This window comes from Balaenoptera physalus (genome assembly GCF_965194825.1).
Source record: "Balaenoptera physalus genome assembly, chromosome: 2".
In the NCBI taxonomy this organism is placed as follows: Eukaryota; Metazoa; Chordata; class Mammalia; order Artiodactyla; family Balaenopteridae; genus Balaenoptera; species Balaenoptera physalus.
This window is the reverse complement of record NC_138883.1, coordinates 4,405,213-4,428,063: the sequence shown is the minus strand read 5'-3', so window position 1 is coordinate 4,428,063 and position 22,851 is coordinate 4,405,213. Positions and strand designations below refer to the sequence as shown.

Here is a 22,851-nt window from a genome sequence, read left to right as displayed (position 1 = left end):
CGGGCCTAGTTGCTCCACGGCATGTGGGATCTTCCCAGACCAGGGCTTGAACCCGTGTCCCCTGCATTGGCAGGCAGATTCTCAACCGCTGCGCCACCAGGGAAACCCCATTGTATTCTTTGAAAGTAGTAAATATAATCAAAAAGTTAACTATGGCCCAATGATAAATATCATATGAGACCTTATGTTGATTAATTGATAATATATAACATTCATATTTATTAATGAATGGTATAATCTATGTTGGTATTAGAGACAAGTCAGGGATATCCAATGGCTAGTTCTTTGGTTTTTGTTACTCAAGTATTTATTTTATTATTATAAGTGAAGTGATGATTTAATTGATACAAATATATAAATAAATGAACTAAACCTGGGCCCAAATGAATCAATGATGATTAACACATGACCATGGATGATGAAAAATAAGGGTCTGGAACGCTGAGGCCCAACACAATCCGTACTCTTTTTCTTTGTTTATTTCATCCTATGCACAGATGTTAAGAAGTTCAAGTGCTTAGACCGAGTTTAAAAATTAGTAATACAGCAATGAGAGCACCATTAAAGATATGTAGATAATAGATGAAGAAGAACAGTAAATTATTGTCTAATTAGGAACATATATAATGAGGCAAGAAATATTAATAAAAATTGCCAACATTGATGTCCATTATGAAATGGATGGCTCAAGGGTATCACCTCTCTGGCCAAGTATCAGATAGACTTGAACTATTCAGAGTTGATTTTATTGTTCTGAGTCAATCTCAAGTCTGAAGTTGTTCTTCCTGTTAAGAGAAAACAATGTCTGCATTATAAAAATGTTATAAATTCCTAAACGACTGGGAAAATGAAATGTAGAATGCAAGAGTCAATAGCAATAAATTTGTTTTTTTTTCTCATTGACTGTACTTTGTATTGTTCAAAATGGACACATTCGCGCTGATGAAGCGTTATTCCATGGTGATGCACCTTAATGATTGCATCTCTGTGTTAGAAGCACAGAGACCAATGTGAGTAATAGTCACATTTCTTGTCTTGGTTTCAGTGATTTTTTTTCCTCTGTGTGTGTATACAGTGTACTATTTGAAAGTTCCATATAGGATAACAGAGGGACAATGCAACTCAGTGATACAGAAGTTTATGAAACATTAATTGATTAATGCATAGATGAGTAACAGCATATAATTTAAAAAGAGGTACATTGCTGTAAGAATGATCTATTTATAGATAGCAATATCATGACTCTTCTTGGGATTTGTGAATAATAGGGTTTTAAAATTATTTTGAGTGACTTACTGAATTAGTCAATAAACAAATAGAAATGAACAAAGAAAAGAGACTCAATCATGAGCCAATGATGATGATCGTGATGGGAAGAGTCCTGAACGATGAAAACATGGCTGAAACTGAGGTCCAACCCAGATCATAAGTAGTCTATTCCCTGTTTGAAGTTATTTCTATAGAGAGATGTCAGGAATATAAAGAAATCATATTCTTATATTGATTTCATAGACTTAGATTTGTTGTTATTAATGGATCTGTGATGGAACCATTAAGCAAGTATAAATAAACATATAAGGAAAAGTAGGGTGAAACTGTCCAAATTGGAACTTTGTGACAAAAGTTACTGTTAACAAACATTGAAAACACTGATGCCCATTAAATAAATGGCTGAGGGTCACCTATTTGACACAGTTTGGATAGAAATGCATATGTAAGAGTCAGTTTAATTGTTCTGCCTCAGACTAAAGATTGAGCTTTCTCTTTTAACAAAATAGAAAGTATTGAAAGAAAAAATAATAACTACCTAAATACTGAGTAAATGAAATTTGGAAAATAAGGATCAATAGCAATTAGGTCTGAATATTTGTATCATCTCCTGTGTTCTGTACTCCTCAGAATGAAGGCAATAGAGATGATTTAGCATCTTTCATGGGCATGAGCTCTGTGCTTGCCTCTGAATAGTAGGAGGATGGAGATTAATGTGAGTAATAGTCGAAGTTCTTTTCCTCAGATTGTTTTTTTATTAAAGTAATTCAATGTATGATTAAGAAATGTGGACCATAAGTAAAGAAGGCAGCTGCATCTCAGTGTTGAGAATTGGTATAAGAATCATTATACTGATTAATGAATATACGGAAAACAGAGTGTTAATGAGAGATGTATTAAAGTAAGAGTAATTCTATATACATCAAAGCTCTTCTTGGGCTTCCCTAATGGCGCAGTGGTTGAGAGTCTGCCTGCCAATGCAGGGGACACGGGTTCGAGCCCTGGTCTGGGAAGATCCCACATGCCGCGGAGCAACTAGGCCCGTGAGCCACAATTACTGAGCCTGCGCGTCTGGAGCTTGTGCTCCGCAACAAGAGAGGCCGCGATAGTGAGAGGCCCGTGCACCGCGATGAAGAGTGGCCCCCACTTACCGCAACTAGAGAAAGCCCTCACGCAGAAACGAAGACCCAACACAGCCATAAATAAATAAATAAATAAATGGATCATCACGTAAAAAAAAAAAAACCTCTTCTTGTTTTTCTAATTGTACTGATAAAATTATTAGTGAATTTGTGATTTACACAATAAAGAAATAGAAATATATTTAGAAAAAAAGGGACAATATTGGATCGATGATGACTACCGGTGGCGTATGAGTCGTGTACGATGAATACGTGTCTGGAGCTCTGAGGTCCGATGCAAATGGATTCTAGTCCATTTTCCTGTTTGCAGTGACCTTATAGGCAGTGGTTAGGAATATACAAAGATGTTTGTTTTGGTTATTATGACCAGGCATTTTTTCTATTTTTATAACTGAATCAATGAAATAGTGAATATACAGATGTGTAAAATAAAAAAAATGATGAATGTGAAGCCTTTTCCAATTATAAAAATATGTGGTTAGGCAAAAATTACTATCGTATATTAATACATTAATATTTATTGAGGGACTTCCCTGGTGGTCCAGTGGTTAAGAATTTGTCTTCCAATGCAGTGGGTGTGGTTTCGATCCCTGGTCGGGGAGCTAAGATCCCACATGCCTCGTGGCCAAAAAAACAAAATATAAAACAGAAGCGATATTGGAACAAATTCAATAAAGACTTTAAAAATGGTCCACATCAAAAAAACCCCATAATTCTTTAAAAAAAAATTTATTGAAAAGACTTGTAACCATTGGGAAAGTAGTGGTATATCACCTCTTTGGCTAGGGGTGATATAGAAAGTGACAGGTATTGGTTACTGACTGAGTCAGTTACAACTTTGACATTTAATTTATTAAGGGAAAAAGAAACAAATATTACCATAATTTAGTCAATGCCTCAATTACTGTGCAAATGAATAGTGTGATATTTGGATCAATGGAGAGCGTATCTCAGTATTTTTATCACCTTGTCTGCTTGTTATTCTTCAGGATGGATGTTCCTGCTATTTCAGCTTCTGCTGTGCTCACTTGTCACACCGCCCCTGTGTCAGGAAGGAAACTAAGGTGAACAATGGGCAAGGTTGTTGTCTTGGACTGGTGGTGCGTTTGAGGGTACTCATGGTGTTATTAAAAAGTATTAAGTTAATCAAAAACTTACTCATAGTTCAATGATAAATATAAGAAATATTCTTTTGAATAATTGATAATGGATAGGATTGAGGCTGAAAATTGGAAGAGATGGACCCTTAGTGGGAAACGATTCTGTAAACTGAGGTTAGAGGTATTGAAGAGTCTTATTCTTGGAATATTTAGTGAACCATATATTATTTTTATTATTAGCAATTAATTAATGATTTAATCAATACAAATATAGACATGATGGAAGAAAAGAGACTCAGTGATGGACCAATGATGATGATCGTGACGGGAAGAGTCCTGAACGATGAAAACATGTCTGAAACTCTGAGGTCCAACCCAGACCATAGTAGTCTCTTCCTTCTGGTGAAACTGTTTCTATAGAGAGATGACAAGAATATAAATAGATCATATCTATGTATGGATTTCACAGACTTAGATTTGTTATTATTAATGGATCTGTATTAGAACCTTTAAGCAAATATAAATAAACATAAGGAAAAATAAGGTGAAACATTGTCCAAATATGAATGTGTTTTGTTTGGCAAAAGATACTGTTAAGAAACATTGAAAACACTGCTGCCCATTAAATAAATGGGTGAAGGTCACCTCTTGGTCCAAAGTTAGATAGAAATGCATCAGTAAAGACAGTTTAATTGTTCTGCCTCAGACTAAAGATTGAGTTTTTTTCTTTTAAGATAAGAGAGAAAGAAAAACTAATGAAACCTAACTACTGAGTAAATGAAAGGCAGAAAACAAGGATCAGTGGCGATTAGGTCTCAATATTTTTATCATCTTCTGTGTTGTGTACTCCTCAGAATGAAGGCAGTAGAGCTGATTTAGCATCTTCCAAGGACAGGAGCTCTGGTTGCCTCTGTATAATAGGAGGATGGAGATTAATGTGAGTAACAGTTGAAATTCTCTGTTTTTTTATTAAAGTAATTTACTGTATTATTAAGAAACGTGGAATATAAGTAAAGAAGGCAGCTACATCTCAGTGTTGAGTATTTTTTTTTTAGAAATTCACGTTCTTTTATTTATTTATTTATTTATTTATTCATGACTGTGTTGGGTCTTCGTTTCTGTGCGAGGGCTTTCTCTAGTTGCGGCAAGCGGGGACCACTCTTCATCGCGGTGCGCGGGCCTCTCACCATCGCGGCCTCTCTTGTTGCGGAGCACAGGCTCCAGACGCGCAGGCTCAGTAATTGTGGCTCACGGGCCCAGTTGCTCCGTGGCATGTGGGATCTTCCCAGACCAGGGCTCGAACCCGTGTCCCCTGCATTGGCAGGCAGACCCCCAACCACTGAGCCACCAGGGAAGCCCTCAGTGTTGAGTATTGATATACAAACTATTATATTGATTAATGCACATATGGAAAACAATGTATTAAAGAGAGATATATATTTAAGTACAAATTATTCTATATACATCAAGGCTTTTCTTGTTTCTCTTTTTTGAGTTGTACTGCTAACATTATTAGTGAATTTTTTATTTAATCAATAAAAAATAGAAATATATGTAGGAATATAGGAACAATATTGGATCAATGATGATTTCCGGTCATCATTATGAGTGGTGTATGGTGACTATACCAATATATTCTGGAACTCTGGAACTCTGAGGAACTCTGAGGTCCAATATTAAATTAATCGAGTCCATTCTCAACTCGAGAAGGCATCCTATAAACAGATGTCAAGAATAAAGGAGGGGCTTATTTGTGGTCTTCGTGTTCATGGATATTCATTCTATTATTGTAATTGGAAAATGTGAGAATCTGTAAATAAATATATAATTAAAAATAAAGATGAATGGAGTAAAACAATTTCCAATTACTGAAATATGTGCTGAGCCAAGAAATACTATTAATGTACCACGGACACCCTGAATTTCAATTAAAAATGAATGGTACCTGACTGTTACCACTTAGGGTAAGGATGAGGGGGCCAAGAGAAGTGATGGACAGTCTTCATTGTGTAGCGCAGTGTCAAGATCAAAATGGTTCGTTTTCATAAGATTTCACATATCTACTACATTAGGGATAGCTTACATAACGATGTGAATGTGGAAGCAGGGATGAGTGGATTGTCTCCACCATTTTTATCTTCTGCTTTGTTTTATACTCCTCAGAGTGGATGCACTGGACCAGAAATGAGGATTCTTCCTCGAGTGCTAGCCTAGGATGGCATCTGGGTTGTAAGAGCCAGGACACCCATGTGAGCATCATCTAGTTCCTAGTCTGGGGCTGGGTGGATTCTCTAAAAGTAATGACTGTGCTAACAAAATAGGTGAAAGGAAATTAAAGGAGGGCATCTTTATCCCACTGATAAACAAAGAACTGTTATGAAGCAAAAACCTGATAATAAATATGAGAGAGATATGATGACGTGAGAATGGTTCTAGACACAGGTGAGTGATATCGAGGCCTCGCTGGGTTTTGCAAACCCAAGAGTGTCAAAATCGGCATTAGTGAATTAACGCATGAATCAGTGAACCATATAGAATGAAGAAAAGGTCATCTTTTCTGGATCGATGATGATAAATGCCAGCGTATGCGTCATCGATGACGAATAATACGTGTCTGGAACTCTGAGGTCCAATACAAAAGAAATGTGGTCTTTCTCTTCATGCGTTTTCACTGGTTATGCTAATTGATTCAATGAAAGCATCAATCAACAAATCTGCCGATCCATGGTGTGAAAGTCTCAATCTCGGTCATCACCTTCTCTGGTACTTTTCAGAATAGAAGCTCAAGGTGATTTCAGCCTCCACTGTGATCAAGGTTCTCCATTTCAGGTTGCTGTGGGACAGAGACCCGGGTGGGGTCCTGTCTTGGTTTAGGGAATTGGTTCAAGTGTTTTCATTGTATTCTTAAACGTAATAGATATCATCAAAAGGTTAACTATGGCCCAATGATAAATATGATATGAAACCTTATGTTGATTTATTGATAATATATAACATTGATATTTATTAATGAAAGGTATAATCTATTTTGGTATTAATTAGAGACAAGTCAGGGGTATTCGAGTGTCTTGTTCTTTGGTTTTTGTTAATCATGTATTTATTTTATTATTATCAATGAATAAGGATTTAATTGATACAAATATATAAATGAATGAACTAAAACTAGGTCTCAAATGAACCAGTGATGATTAGCAGATGAGTCATGGATGACAAATGAAGAAGGTCTGGAACCTTGAGGCCCAAGCCATTTCATACTCTATTTCTTTGTTTATTTCATCCTATGGGCAGACGTTATGAATGTTTAAAGTTCAAGTTCTAAGATTGAGTTTTAAAATTATTAATACATCAGTGAGAGTACCTTTAAAGATATAGATAATAGATGAAGAAGAACAGATATATTATTGTCTAATTGTGAACATAAATGGTGAGGAAAGAAATAGTAAGAGAAATTCCCAACAGTGGTGCCCATTATGAAATCAGTGGATGAAAGATGTTACCTCTGTGGCTAAGATTCAGGTAGACTTGAAGTATTGGAAGTCGATTTTGTTTTTCTGAGTCAGTGTCAAGTATGAGGTTTTTCTTTCTTTCAAGAGAAAACAATGTCTACATTAGAAAAAGCTATACATTCCTAAAGGTCTGGGTAAACGAGACGTAGAATGCAAGAGTCAATGATGATAAATTTTCTTTCCTTTATTTTTCTCATCGACTGTACTTCATATTGTTCAAAATGGACACATTCGCGCTAATGAAGCATTATTCCGTGGTGATGTACCTTATGATTGCATCTCTGGGTTAGAAGCACAGAGACCAATGTGAGTAGTAGTCAAATTTCTTGTCACAGTTTTGTTAATTTCTGCTTGTTTGTTTGTTTTTGTTTGTTTGTGTATTCATTGTATTGTTTGAATGTTCTATATAGAATAACAGAAGGCCAAGTGTAGCTCAGTGATAACTATTGAATTTTATGACACATTAATTGATTACTGCGTCAGTGAAAAACAGCATCTAATTTAAAAAAAGAGATACGTTGATGTGAGAATGATCTATGTACACAACAGGGATATCATGACTCTTCTAAGGTTTTGTGAATAATGGGTTTTTTTAGTTATTATGAGTGCATTACTGAATTAGTCAATGAACAGAATTGAACAAAGAAAAGAGACTCAACCATGGACCAATGATGATGATCGTTTCGGGAAGAGTCCTAAACGATGAAAACATGTCTGGAACTCTGAGGTCCAATGCAGACATAAGTAGTATATTTCCTCTGCTGAAACTTTTTCTGTTGAGAGGTTTCAGCAATATAAATAGATTATATTCTTGTATTAATGTGTTAAAGTAAGAATAATTCTTTATACATCAAGGTTCTGTTTTTTTTTGAATTGTACTGATTAAAATTATTAGTGAATTTGTGATTTACACAATAAAGAAATAGAAATGTATGTAGAAAAAGATGGACAATATTGGTCTGATGATGACTACCCGTGGCATATGGGTTGTGTACGATGAATACGTGTCTGGAGCTCTGAGGTCTGATGCAAATGGAATCTAGTCCATTGTCCTGTTTGAAGTGACCTTATAGGCAATGGTTAGGAATATACAAAGATCTTTGTTTTGGTTATTATTACCATGCATTTTTTCTATTTTTATAATTGAATCAATGAAATAGTCAATATACAAATATGTAAAATTAAAAAATGATGAAAGTGAAGCCTTTTTCAATTATAAAAATATGTGGTTAGGCAAAAGTTACTATCATATAGTAATACATTGATAATTATTGAAAAGACTGATAACCATTGAGAAAGATGTGGTATAAGGGTGTTACCTCTTTGGATGATATAGAAAGTGACAGGTATTGGTTACTGACTGAGTCAGTTACAACTTTGACATTTGATTTATTAAGGGAAAAAGAAACAAATATTACCATAATTTAGTCAATGCCTCAATTACCGTGCAAATGAATAGTGTGGTATTTGGATCAATGGAGAGCGTATCTCAGTATTTTTATCACCTTGTCTGCTTGTTATTCTTCAGGATGGATGTTCCTGCTATTTCAGCTTCTGCTGTGCTCACTTGTCACACCGCCCCTGTGTCAGGAAGGAAACTAAGGTGAACAATGGGCAAGGTTGTTGTCTTGGATTAGGTGATGCATTTGAGGGTATTTACGGTGTTATTAAAAAGTATTAAATTAATCAAAAACTTACTCATAGTTCAATGATAAATAGAAATATTCTTTTGAATAATTGATAATGGATAGGATTGAGGTCGAATATTGGAAGAGATGGACCCTTAGTGGGAAATGATTCTGTAAATTGAGGTTAGGGGTATTGACGGGTCTTATTCTTGGGGTTATTATCAATTAATGATTTAATCAATACAAATATAGAAATGATGGAAGAAAAGAGACTCAGTGATGGACCAATAATGATGATCGTGATGGGAAGAGTCCTGAATGATGAAAACAGGTCTGAAACTCTGAGGTCCAACCCAGACCATAAGTAGTCTCTTCCTTCTGGTGAAATTGTCTCTATAGGGAGATGACAGGAATATAAATAGATCGTATCTTTGTATGGATTTCACAGACTTAGATTTGTTATTATTAATGGATCTCTGATAGAACCATTAAACAAATATAAATAAACATAAGGAAAAATAGGGTGAAGCACTGTCCAAATATGAACGTATTTGATTTGGCAAAAGATACTGTTAATAAACACTGAAAACACTGATGCCCGTTAAATAAATGGCTGAAGGTCACCTCTTTGACCAAGCTTAGATAGAAATGCATGAGTAAAGACAGTTTAATTGTTCTGCCTAAGACTAAAGATTGAGCCTTCTCTTTTAACAAGATAAAAAGTATAGAGAGAAAGAAAAAGTAATAAATACCTAAATACTGAGTAAACGAAATGCAGAAAACAAGGATCAGTGGTTATTAGGTCTCAATATTTTTAACATCTTCTGTGTTGTGTACTTCTCAGAATGAAGGCAGTAGAGCTGATTTAGCATCTTCCAAGGACAGGAGCTCTGGTTGCCTCTGTATAATAGGAGGATGGAGATTAATGTGAGTAACAGTTGAAATTCTCTGTTTTTTTATTAAAGTAATTTACTGTATTATTAAGAAATGTGGAATATAAGTAAAGAAGGCAGCCACATCTCAGTGCTGAGTATGGATATACGAACCATTATATTGATTAATGTATATATGGAAAACAAAGTATTATCGAGGAAGATATGTTACAGTAACAATACTTCTGTGTACACCAAGACTCTTCTTGTTTTATTTTTTGAATTGTACTGCTGAAATTATTAGTGGATTTTTGATTTAAGCAATAAAGATATAGAAATGTATGTAGTAAAATAGGACCAATATTGGATCGATGATGATTTCTGGTCATCATCAATATGAGTCATATACGATGAATACGTGTCTGGAACTCTGAGGTCCAATATTGAATTAAACTAGTCCATTCTCAACTCGAGAAGGCATCCTATAGACAGATGTCAGGAAGAGCATCTCATTTTATTATCATCTCCTCTGCTTTATATTCCTCAGAACGGACGCACGGGAGCTGATTGAAGCATCTTGCGTGGTCACGAGCTCTCTGGTTTCACCTGTGCTGTAGGAGTATGAAGACCATGTGAGTAATAGTCAATGTTTTAGTTTGAGTGGTTTGTTTAAGGTTATTCACGTATTATTCAAAATATGAAATGTAATCAAAGAAGGAAAAATACCATGTTAGTATCAGATTGACATGAACTGTTATGTTGATTAATCTATAAATGTATCCTTGAGGTCAGTTTTTGAAACAGAGTTAGTCTCTGGAAAAGATTTTAGAGATAGATATTGACAATATTTTAGTTTATTTTTTATTTATGTGTATTTAACAATGAATTTATCAATAAACAGATGTTTATGAGAATGAAAAGAAAGAGGGCTTTCATGGGCCAGTGATGGTAAATGGTAGCAGATGAGTCTGGGTAATGAATAATATATGTCTAGATACTGAGGTCCAACAAAATACCTAGTGTATTTCTTGTATTTCATGTTAAGATATACCCAGTATACGTATTTGGTTCATAGATTTAGATTTATTATTATTAATGGATTAATTATAGAACCATTAAATAAATATAAATAACAGGTAAAGAAAAAAGGGTGAAATTTGTCTAACTATAAACATGTGGCGAGACAAGAAATACTATTAATAAAATTGAAAACACTGAAACTCAGTCAGGAGTAAATGGATCAAGAGCATCTCTTTGACTAAGGATCATATCAATACAGATAATTAAGAGTCAATTATATTGTTGTGGGTTTGTCTCAAGTTTGCTGTTGTTCATTTTGTTAAGATAAAAATATCTCCACTGTGAATAATTTATAAATACCTAAATGCATGAGTAAATGAAATGTGGATATCAAGAATCAATGGGGATTATACTTAAACGTTTTTTATCATCAACTGCTTTGTACTTTGCAGAATGGAAACACTTGAGCTGATTTAAGCAGTGTACCGTGATGGTGACCTCTGTGATTGCATCTCTGTGTTAGGAGAACAGACACCAATGTGAGTAATAGTCAAAGTCTTGTATGGATTTCAGTGATTCCTTTCAGGGTATTTAGTGTATTATTGAAAAGTACCATATATAATAAGAATGGCCAACTGTAGCCCAGTGATAAATACTGAATTAATATGTAACATAAAAACAAAGGATATAAACAAAGAGATATACTGATGTGAAAATAATTCTATTATATACACAGAATAGGGATTTTAGGGCTTTTCTGGCTTTTTGCGAATAATTGGGTTTTTAAATTATTATTAGTGAATTAATGAATTAGTCAATAAACACTGTAGAAATGAATGAAGAAAATAGGTACAACATTGGATCCATGATGACTGTTCGGTGCGTTATGAGTCGTTTACGATGAATACGTGTCTGGAACTCTGAGGTCCAGTGCAAATGTATTCTGGCCCATTGCCCCTATTTCAGGTGATCCTATAGACACATGTCAGGATTATACAAGGATCTTGTTTTATGTTCATTCATTTTCTTTTTCTTTTTATAATTGGATCAATCAAATAATAAATAGATAAATAAAGATGAAGGTGGTGGAACTTTCTCCAATTATAGAAATATGTGGTTAGGCAAGAAATACTATCAACAAATATTAAAAACAAATGTATGTTAGGAAACATATGGTACAAGGGGGGTATTCTTTGACTAAGGATGATATAGTTATTGATAAGTCAAATTTTCATGTTCTCTGTCATTGTGAAGATCGATATTGTTCATTTACTTAGGAGAAAATAAAATACAAATTATCCCAATTCACTACCTACCTAAATGACTGACTAAATGAAAGGTGGAATTCAAGGACTAATGAAAATAATATCTTAACCTCTTTTTTTATCTTCTACTTTGTCTTGTACTCCTTAGAATCGTTGCAATGGGCTGACTTAAGTTTTCCACCGATGTCACGAATCCTGTGGTTGCATCTATGTGTTAAGAGCTTGGAGAGCAAAGTGAGTAATAGTCAAAATTATTTTCTTGGTTTTGTGGTTTTGTTTTTTATAAGATTTTCACTGCATTCTTAAAACCTGTGAGGGAATTCCCTGGTGGTCCAGTGGTTAAGACTTCGCCTTCTGTTGCACAGGGTGTGGGTTCGATCCCTGGTCAGGGAGCTGAGATCCCACATGCTGTGGGGCCAAAAAACAAAAACATAAAACAGAAACAATGTTGTAACAAATTCAATAAGGACTTTAAAAATGGTCCACATCAAAAAATCTTTAAAAAAAAATGTGAAATATAATTGATGATTGTCGACCATGGCTAAACAGTAAAAGTAGGGTTAATATGAAGCATTAATGAATCTATATAGGATTCATATTAATGAATCTATATAGGAAACTTTGAGTTCAATTAATGACAGTTTCTGTGGGAAGTAATTCTGTAGACAAATGTAAGAGCCAAAGACCTTGTTTGTTTTAAGTTTTTGTGACCGTGAAGCATTTATTTTATTATTATTAGTGAATTGATGAATTAATCAATAAAAAGTGTTGACGTGAATGAAGGTAATGAGGACCAAATCTGAATAAACAATGATGACTTGTGGTATGAGTCTTTGATGAGGAACACTACGGGTCTGGAGTTCTGAGGCCCAACACAAAAGAAATCTAATATTCTCCCCTCTTTTGAAGTGATCCTGTAGGAAGATGCCAGCCATATATGAGGATCATGTTCTTAGTCTTAGTGTACAGAAATACTTAAAAGTATTATTATTAAGAAATCAATGACAGGATAAGTAAATAAATAGGTAAGTAATTAAATATGAAGAGCGGAAACACTGTTCATTGTTAAAAAGTATTATGAAGAAATCTGATGATGTAAATTGGGATGGAAAATAAAATGATCAAGTGTATATGTCTTCGAGTGAGAATAATAGTGATAATTGTCATTTACTGATTCAGTTACAACTTTGACATTTGATTTCTTAAGAGCACAATAATTAAATCTTATCATAAATTAATAAATGCCTAAATGACTATGCAGATGAGTTGTCAAAACGTTAAATCAGTGGAGAGAAAGTCTCAACATTTTTATCATCTTGTCTGCTTAGTCCTTTTCAGAACAGATGCTGGAGATGACTTCAGCTCCTGTTGTCATCAAGATTGTCTGCTGCTTCCTTGTGTGGAAAGAGACCAAGGTGAGTAATGGTCCACACTGTTGTCTTGGATTGGGTCATCTGTTTACGGGTATTTACAGTATTATTAAAAAGTATTAAATTCATTAAAAAATTCCTAATGATAAATAGGATATGAAACATTATATTGATTAATCAATAATGTGCAGGATTGAGGTCTGTTAATGAAAAAGGTATAGTCTGTGTGGAAAATGATTCTGTAAACCAGTGTTAGGAATCTTGTCTTAGAGTTTTTATGAACCGTGTATTATTTTTATTCTTATCAATGAATTCATAATTTAATCAGTACAAACATACAAATGAAGAGGAACAGACCAAATCATGGACCAGTGATGATGTCTGATGGCATAGGAGTCATGGACGATGAAAAAATTTGTGTCTGAAACTCTGAGGTCCAACACAGAACAAAATTAACCTGTTCCTCTGTTGAAACTGTTTCTATAAAGAGATGTGAGACATATACAAAGATCATATTCTTGTATTCATTTCATAACTTAGATTTGTTACTATTATGGAATTACTATAGAATCATTAGACAAATATAAATACATACATTAAAAAACAATAGGGTGAAGCATTGTCCAATTATGAATGTATGTTGCGTGGCAAAAGATATTATTAATAAAATTGAAAACATTGATACCTATTCAGAAATGGTGATTAAGTCTCAATTTTTTATTGTCTGCTCTGTGTTGTACTTCTCAGTACAGATGCACTCGAGCTGCTTTCAGCATCTTCCACTCTCATGAGCTCTACGGTTGCCTGTATATACTAGGAAGACAGAGATTAATGTAAGTAATAGTGAAGTTACTCTCTTGGTTTCAGTGTTTTTTTTTTTTAAAGTTATTCATTTAAAAGTGCAAAATAGATTTAGAGAATGCAACTCTATCTCAGTGATAAATATGGGATAAAGTTATCATCATATCAATGTATATATGAAAAACTGAGGATAATTAGTGAGAGATATACTGTTGTGAGACGAATTCCATATATAGATTAGGGACACAAAAAGTATTCTTGAGTTTTTGTGAATCATAACATTTAAAAATGATTATTAATGAGATAATGATTTAATCAACAAACCTATAGAAATTAATGAAAAAAAGGAGGGGCAATATTGGATCAGTGATGACCACTGATGGTGTATGAGTCATATATGATGAGTGTGTATCTGGAACGTGGTCCAACCTGAAAAAAATCTAGTTCATTATCTCTGTTTGAATCGACCCTTTAAACTAATGGCAGGAATGTATGAGGAAAAATAATATTATAATTTGGAATGGACAATAAACGTACTGTGTGTATTTTGCCAAGTGTGTTTTGTCTTTGACGAAAGGATGATAACAGAACCTTGTAAGTAACAGTCAGTCATTGTTGAGTCAGTTTCCAGTTTGACAATTTGATTTATTAAGAAGAAATATATTAACCTATTTTAATAAATACCTCAACAGCTATGTAAATGAATGGTGTAATCTATAGATCAATGGATAGAATGTCTTATTTTTTTATCATCTGCTCCTCTTTTTGCTCCTCAGAAGGGACCCACTCGAGCTTATTTAAAGATTCTTCCAAAGTCACAAGCTGTATGGTTGCATCTTTGTATTAGGAGCGTGGAGAGCAGCATAATAGTCAAAGTTCTTGACTTGGTTTGAGTGGTTTTTTTAAAACAACTGTTCACTGTATTATTAAAAAGTATTGAATATAATCAAAGAAAGCCAACCATACTGATGCTTAATATCAGATTCATATGAAGCATTACATTGATTAATCCATAAATGGAACATTGAGTTCAGTTAATTGAAAGAGATGATTGACATGAATGAGTCTATAGGTGGATGTTATGAGATATTCAAGAATCTTATTCTTGTCTTTTTTTGGTGATTTACATGTATTTCCTTATTAGTGAATTAGTAAACAAATATTGGTGACATAAAGAGAAAGTTGGCCAATCATGGTCTAATGATGATGACTAGTGTATGAGTCATGAATTCATGAGATGAATTCTACGTGTCCAGAAGTCTGAGGACCAACACAAAGAGACTCTATCTATTCATCATATTTTAAGTGACTATAGATAGATTTCAGGATTATACAGTGATCTTTTTCTTGGTCTTTGTGCTCATGAATTTTAAAAATATAATTATAAAAGAATCAATGGCAGAATAAATTAACAAATGTATAAATGAATAAAGATGAAGAGGGGTGAAGCACTGTTAATTAATAAAATATTTAGTCAGCAAAATGAATATTAATATATACTGGAATAGATAATAAAATGGACCAAATATATTATGTCTTGAACTAAATAAGCATGATATTGACAGTGATAAGTAGTAGTCAGTTATTGCACTGAGTCAGTTGCATGTTTGATATTTATTGTATTGAAAGAAAAATAAAAATTACCATGAATTAATAAGCACTTAAATGACTATGTACATGGAGGATGGAAATTGTGGATAAATGAAGAGAAGAGAATGTCTCAACATTTTTTTATCATTAGGGTTGGAACTCTTCAGAACGGATGCACCGAGCTGATCTTAGGTTCTGTCGTGATCAAATTATGTTGCCTCTGTGTCAGGAAAGAGAACAGATGAATAGTAGTAGTCAGAGATCTTATTTTGGTTTCAGTTATTTGTTTGAGTATTCCTGGCATTATTAAAAAGTACTAAATATAATGAAAAATTATCCATAATAGATAATAAGAGATGTCATAGGAACCATCGTGTTGACTAATCAATGTTGAAGTCACTTAATGAAAAAATATAGTGTATATGGGAAAAGATTCTGTAGACAGACTTCAGGAATATTTAAGGATCTTGTTCGTTTGTTTTCTTAAATAATTTGATTTTTGTTAAAATCCATGAATGAATTATTTAATTGATACCAATGTAAAACAAATGAAGAAAACAAGGGTCTAATGTGGACCATTAATGATGTCTGGGGCATGTGAGTCATGGATGATGAGTAATATGTGTGTGGAACTCGGGGTCAACCTGAGATCTAGTCTATTCCCTCTGTTTGAGATGATCCTATAGACAGATGTCAGCAATATACAAATATCATGTTCTTATTTAGATTCATAGATTTAGATTTGCTATTACTAATGAATCAATGATAGAACCATTAAACAAATAAAAATATACAGATAAAGAAGAGGAGAGTGAAGCATTTTTCAACATGAACATATGTGGTGAGACAAAAAATATTGCTCATAAAAGTTTTCATGTTAATATTAAAAAGTTGTTCCTTAAGAAATAAATGATTCAAGAATGTTACCTCTTAGGTTTAGGATCATCTGGGCACTGTTTTGTAAGAATCAATTTTTTGATCTGGATCAGTTCCAAGTTTAAGGTTAGTCCTTTTTTGTTAAGGAAAAATGTATATTTATGCAAAATTAATAAATACCTCAATGAGTAACTGAAATGCAGAAATCAAGGATCAATGGAGATAAGGTCTGAGTTTTTTTGATTTCTTTGTCCTGCTTTGTACTCTTCAGAATGAATGCACTTGAGCTGATTTAAGCACCTTCCATTGTCAGGAGCTTTCTGGTTACATCTGTGTTAGGAACATGAAGACCATGTGAGTAATAGTCAAAGTTCTTGTCTTGGTTTGGTTGGTTTGTTTAAGAGTATTCAAAATATTATTAAAAAGTGTGAAAAATAATCAAAGATGGTCAACTCTAGACTAGCAATAAATATGAGATTGATATGATGCATTGTATTGTTTATTGAATGTTTGTAAAACTGAGGATATAGTGAAAGATATATATATTGATGTGAGAATTATTCTGTGTACAGATTATGTATGTAAAAACTCTTCTTGGGTTTTTGTGAATCATAGTGAGTTAAAATTATTATTAGTGCATTAGTGATTTGATCAATAAACACATAGAAATGAACGAAGAAAAAGAGGGGCAGTACTGGATCGATGATGACCACTGGTGGCGTATGAGTCGTGCATGATGAATACGTGTCTGGAACTCTGAGGTCCAACCGGACAGAATTACCATAAACTAATAAATATTAAATGACTGAGTCCATGAAAGGTGGAATGCAAACAGTCAATGCATAGACGGTGTCAAACTTTACTTTTTGTTCTTTTTTGTACTCCTCAGAATGGTCACTCCTGCACTGATTTTAGCATTCTGCTGTGGCCTCAAACTCAGTTGTCTTAGGAACATGGAGACCAGTGTGAGTAATAGTCAAAGTTCTTGTCTTGGTTTGGGTGGTTTATGGTGGTCAATGCATTATTAAGAAATAGGAAATATAATCAAAGAAGGGCAACCATAGTCCAGTAATGAACATGGAAACATGTTGAGGTATCCATGTATGAAACACTGAGGTCAATTCAAGAAACAGATCTAGTGTCTAGGAAATGATTTTATAGATCTACATTAGGGATATCAAGGTTCTTATTTTGGGTTTTTTCTGATTCATGTATATTTCTTTATGTGTAAGTCGTAACTTAATAAATAAAATCAATAGGCAAAGTATAAATGAAGAAAAAGATTCCGTGCTTGGACCTTTGCTAACGACTGGTGGTGTCTGAGTCAAAGATGTTGAATAATACGTGTCGGGACATCTGAGGTCCACCACAAGAAGAAATCTAATCTATGTCTGTATTGGAAATTATCTTATAGACAGTTGTTTCCAATATTCAGTTATCCTGTTTTTGCGCTTTTGTGGGTCAAGGATAATGATTATATTAGTATAAGTGAATTAATGCATGGAGGTTTAACAAATAGGAATAAGTGAATAAAAACATGGCCAGTCCTGGACCAACTATCGCAGACGTGATGAAACAAGTATCAGTACTAATCTATTTTTGAGGAGTTGGGATTCATGTTCCTTCTCTCTCAGAATGCAGCACATACAGACAGATGCATGAATTGTCAATGTTCTCATTCTGGGATGTCTTTGGTCTAATGGTTGTTTGTTTTATTACTAATTCGGAAACATGTTTATAAAATTAAATAAAATATTAAGTGCTGTTTAAATTAAAAAAGGCCAGTGATAAAAGTTTGTTAGGCAGCATGAGCTATTTTGCTCACTGAATTCCATTGCAGAGTTACACAGTCTGTTTTCAGCTTGGTAATGAGCAGCAAACTGTGCATGTATTACTATTATTCATGCTATTGCATTGAGCGTGTGCAATTTTATCATTACAGTGAACAAATGAATAAGTTAATAACAATCACTAGCTCAAAGGGACAAAGTGTGGGCCAGTAATGAGTGTGTCTTGAAATAATTACGATTTAACCAGTTCCATTCAGTTGATGTCCCTCTTAGGGCAGAAATTCTGGCTCTTGCTAGTTTGACTAAGAAGAACATTGATATATACAGTAGCATTTCTGTTCAGGGTTTTGGAGGTTTTAAACGTTATTCCATTTCTTTAAAAAGAATGAATAGTGTCCGAGTTAATTTATGAATAAATAAATAAATAAAGTAGGATTGAGTATTGTTCATTGGTATGAAATTGCCTTGGAACAAGGGCTGAGATGAATCTAATTCTGCACAAGTAAGGCCCAGACATTCAGGTGGTTGTATGTATGTGTGGAGCATTGAGACGGATGCCTCACAGATGCTCTTGTCCTTGACTCAGGTACTGGATTCAAAGGTATCCCTTTTTTATGTAAACTTTATCATTGAATTAATTAAATTAAAAGAGGGGTTACTTTTTTGCCAATTGTAGCAAGTAACATGGCCCAAAGTTTTAAGGTTAATCTCAACCTGCTCACCCTGCATCCATTAGCGTGTTAGAGCAAAGTCAAAATCTAGGCTGTTTCGTTCTTTTTCACATTTGCTTTCTACTCCCCAGAATGGCTTCTCATGGTTAAACGTCATGGCTGGGGAGTCTCTGGGTAAGACGCCTATAGGCCTGTATACGTGGTACACAAAGTTCTCATCCTTGGGTGGGTAGTTTGCTCATGGGTGTTCGCTGTATTACAAAAAATGGATAAATGCCTACATACGTACACAAAATTTTAAAAGACCAGAGATGAGAATGAATTACACATCAAGGATTAGGATGTAACCAGTCAGTACAACTGTTGAACTATATATTTTAAAATATCATCCTAGAACACTGAGGTTCATTAATAAACAAACAAATCAGAGGTGTTACCTGTTTGGGATGAAGGTCATGTAGACAGAGAATAGTCAGAGTCAATGTTCTTGGTCTATATCAGTGGTGAGTTCTAGTTTATTTAATTAAGAGAAACAGAAATAAATAATGAAATGAATTAATACCTAAATAGCAAGTCAATCAAGCAGAAAACATGAATCAGTGGAGAGAATTTTGCCTATTTGCCTTTTTGGGGCAAAAGATATTCTGTCATATTTTATTTAACATTTTTAAAGTTATAAAAGAGTCCATATTCATTTCCTCCTCCCCCCCCCCTTTTTGTGCTATTTGCTTTGTGCTTCACAGAATGGGCATGAGCTGATAATCGTTTTGTAATGATCAAGACCTTCATGGTTCAATGTGAGTAATGGTCAAGTTCTTGTTTTTGTTGGGATAACTTATTTAGGATATTCAGTGTACGATTTAAAAGTATGGAATACATTTGATGGCTGTTCCTCTCACTACTTTACATCTTGGAGAGTGGGATTTTAGTCCATCATATAGCAAGCTGATCTGTTTTCACTCAGAGCACCATGCGGATGGATTGTCTGTCCAATAGTGACTCCTGATTTTTGCATATTGAACAATTGAAAAAAAGAAAGTATGGAATATAATCAAAGAAGACCACATAAGGACCAATGATAAGATTGTGTCCTAAACCAAGGTTCGTGAAGAATCTGATTCAGCACAACAGACACCTTTTAAAAAATGAAGTTCTACAAACGTATGGACACCAAGGGGGGTAAGGGGGGGTGTGGGATGAATTGGGAGATTGGGATTGACATATATACACTAATATGTATAAAATAGATAACTCATGAGAATCTGCTGTATAGCACAGGGAATTCTACCTCACTTCGCTGTATGGTAGAAACTAACACAATATTGTAAAAGAACTATACCCCAAATTAAAAAAAAAAATGAAGTTCTGACTTCTTAGCTCTGTGGGTAAGAGACCTAGAGTCTCTTGTCTGCAACACTCAGAGTTCTTCTTCTATTGGGTGGTTCATTTACAGGTGCTTATTATGTTATTAAAATGAATAACTGCATATATTAACTAATAAAATGGAGGTCCATTCATGAACCAGAGATAAGAATGTGGCATAAATCATTGTTTACAATTAATTGTTGTCATGGTTACCTCATGTTCACTAAATTAAAACCCAAATCCAGGCCTTTTCATTTGTCAGCATCTTACATTCCACAGGATGGATGGACTATAGCTAATTAAATTATTCTCCAATCATGAAGATCTTTGCCTAATCCCGCGGGGGGAGGAGCATATCATGCCATGTAAGTAATAAAGTTCTTGGTTTGGGTGGTTAGCTCATGGGTTTCCGTTGTATCGTTAAAAAAGAATAAATGTAATTAAAATTAAATGCCATGCATAGACCTACGATGAGAATGTGTTATAAGCCAAAGTTTATGATTAATGCAATTTAGCACAAATGAAGTACAAGAAAAAAAACTTAACTTTTCCCACTCATTTCAAAACTCAAATGTCCCATTTTATGTTTGTCCCACTGATTATTTAAACATCCCTCTCTTGATAAAGATCTAGGCTGTTACTCATTTAGGAAGTCAGTACTCTAGTTGTTGAGTAGGACAGCAGTTTCATGGTTGTTCATTGTAACATCTAAAGATTGTTCAAATTAAATGCAGAAGGACCACACCTGGACCGATGATGTGAATGGAATGCATCTGAATAAAAATTATGATCAATCATTTTTTGAACCACTGAGGTCCATGGCAAAAAGAGAACTAGTGTATGACTTTTTTGGGAATGATCTCAGGAAAGTTTGAGAATCTAGTTGAGAGGGTTCATAGATATTGGTTTTATACTATTAGTGAATAAATGAATGGATCAATAAACAAATACACTCAAAAGAAAAGAAAGAGAGGTCAAAACACGGACCAATTTTTAGGATGTGTTATAAAATAAGGAATATAATTACTTCAGTTCTGAAATATGTTGGCCCAATAAGAAAACATTTACATAAAGTTGTTACCACTTTGTGTAGGAAGCAGCTAGAAAGAGGTATTTAATAATCAGTGTTCTGCTTTTAGTCTGAAGTGGGTTACTAGATGCTTGATTCATGAAGGAAACAAAATTAGGATTAAACAAATGGTTAACTAAATGAAAGAGTGCAAAATATGAACCAATGATCAGTGTATGTTATTCTTTTTTCCATCTGCTTTGTGCCCCAGAATGGCCACTCCTTGGTTGTTTTAGTCATTATTTAATGATGAAGATCTTGACTGTTACCTATGTGGCCAAGGAGAGTATAGATCAGGGTAAGTAAGAGATTAAGTTTTTATTCTTGGTTTGGTCATTTTGTTTATGGATGATGACTATATTCTTTAAAAAGAATAGATGGCTTCATGTAATTATAGAACAAATCAAAGAAGATTATGCAGGGACCAATGATAAGACTTTGTCTGACAAGGATCGTGGTTAATTCATTTTGCAAAACCAAAAAAAAAAAAAAAATTTCTGTTAAAAAATAGATTTAGACTGCTGCCTCTTAGAGTAAGAAGAGCATAGATGAATTCTAGGCTTAGTCAAAGATCTTGTTCTTGGGTTGGTTGTGATTTCCTTGGGTAATAAATAATTAAACAAATTAAAGATAAATATGCTAGTAAAATCACAATGGCCACTCATGACCAATGATGTGATTATTCATGAAACAAGGATTTGTTTAACTCAAGTCAGCTATTTTACCACTCTGTTTAAGGAGTATATAGGGAGACGTAATAGTCAAAGTTTACCCTCTTGTTTGGAAGTGGATTCTTTGCTGTTGACTTTACTTTTGAAAATGAGTACCTGACTAAATTAATAAATAAGAGAAAATCCATATATAAAGAAAATTAAAATGACCAAGAGTATTTCAATGATAAAATTTTATGAAACAAGAATTATGAGTGGCCCAATTTTGCTTCTCTGAGATCCATTTAACCAAAAAGATTTAATCTGTTACCTCTGTTTATAATGGGGACATAGATATTAAAATATTTGTTGTTTTTGTTGTTGTATTTTAGTGGGTTCTTGGGTGTTACTATTATCATTATTATTATTGTTTAGTAAATCAATCTATGAAAAAGTAAATTAGAAGAGGGTCAGTGATGGAAATGTGTTTTTTTTTTTTTTTTTTTTTTTTTTTTTTTTTTTTTTGATAAAGACATGTCTGCATAGACCCACAAAACTTTTTTTTTTTTTTCACACACACACACTGTATTTTATTTTTACAAGAGATAAATAGACTGACACCAAGCATTGTACATGGATGACCACAACAAAAGCAACAATGATTGCAATTACGAAACATGAAACACACTCATACTATGTCATAATATTGACATTCAGTCCAGTAATCCTCCACTGTAACAGCTCCTTTACTTTGCAGTGAAAATTGATTTGTATATTCTTTGCCTCTGAGTCCTTGTGGGATTTTTTTTTTTTTTTTTTGGAAATGTGTTTTGAAACAAGGATTATGATTATTACAGTTCTGTACCA

General features: G+C 33.8%; 1 long non-coding RNA gene across 3 annotated transcripts; it reads left to right on the top strand.

Moving 5' to 3' along the window:
* Positions 1-114: 114 nt before the first annotated feature.
* Positions 115-21,710, top strand: LOC309654396. Of its 3 annotated transcripts, none has more exons than XR_014260217.1 (4): positions 115-4,448; positions 5,675-5,760; positions 8,546-8,620; positions 9,490-21,710. It is a non-coding gene; the product is annotated as an uncharacterized lncRNA (long non-coding RNA). The 3 variants fall into 3 exon arrangements; XR_014260219.1 differs by having other exon boundaries at positions 5,675-7,323; positions 8,546-16,793; positions 17,329-21,710; XR_014260218.1 differs by having other exon boundaries at positions 8,546-21,710.
* Positions 21,711-22,851: the final 1,141 nt, after the last annotated feature.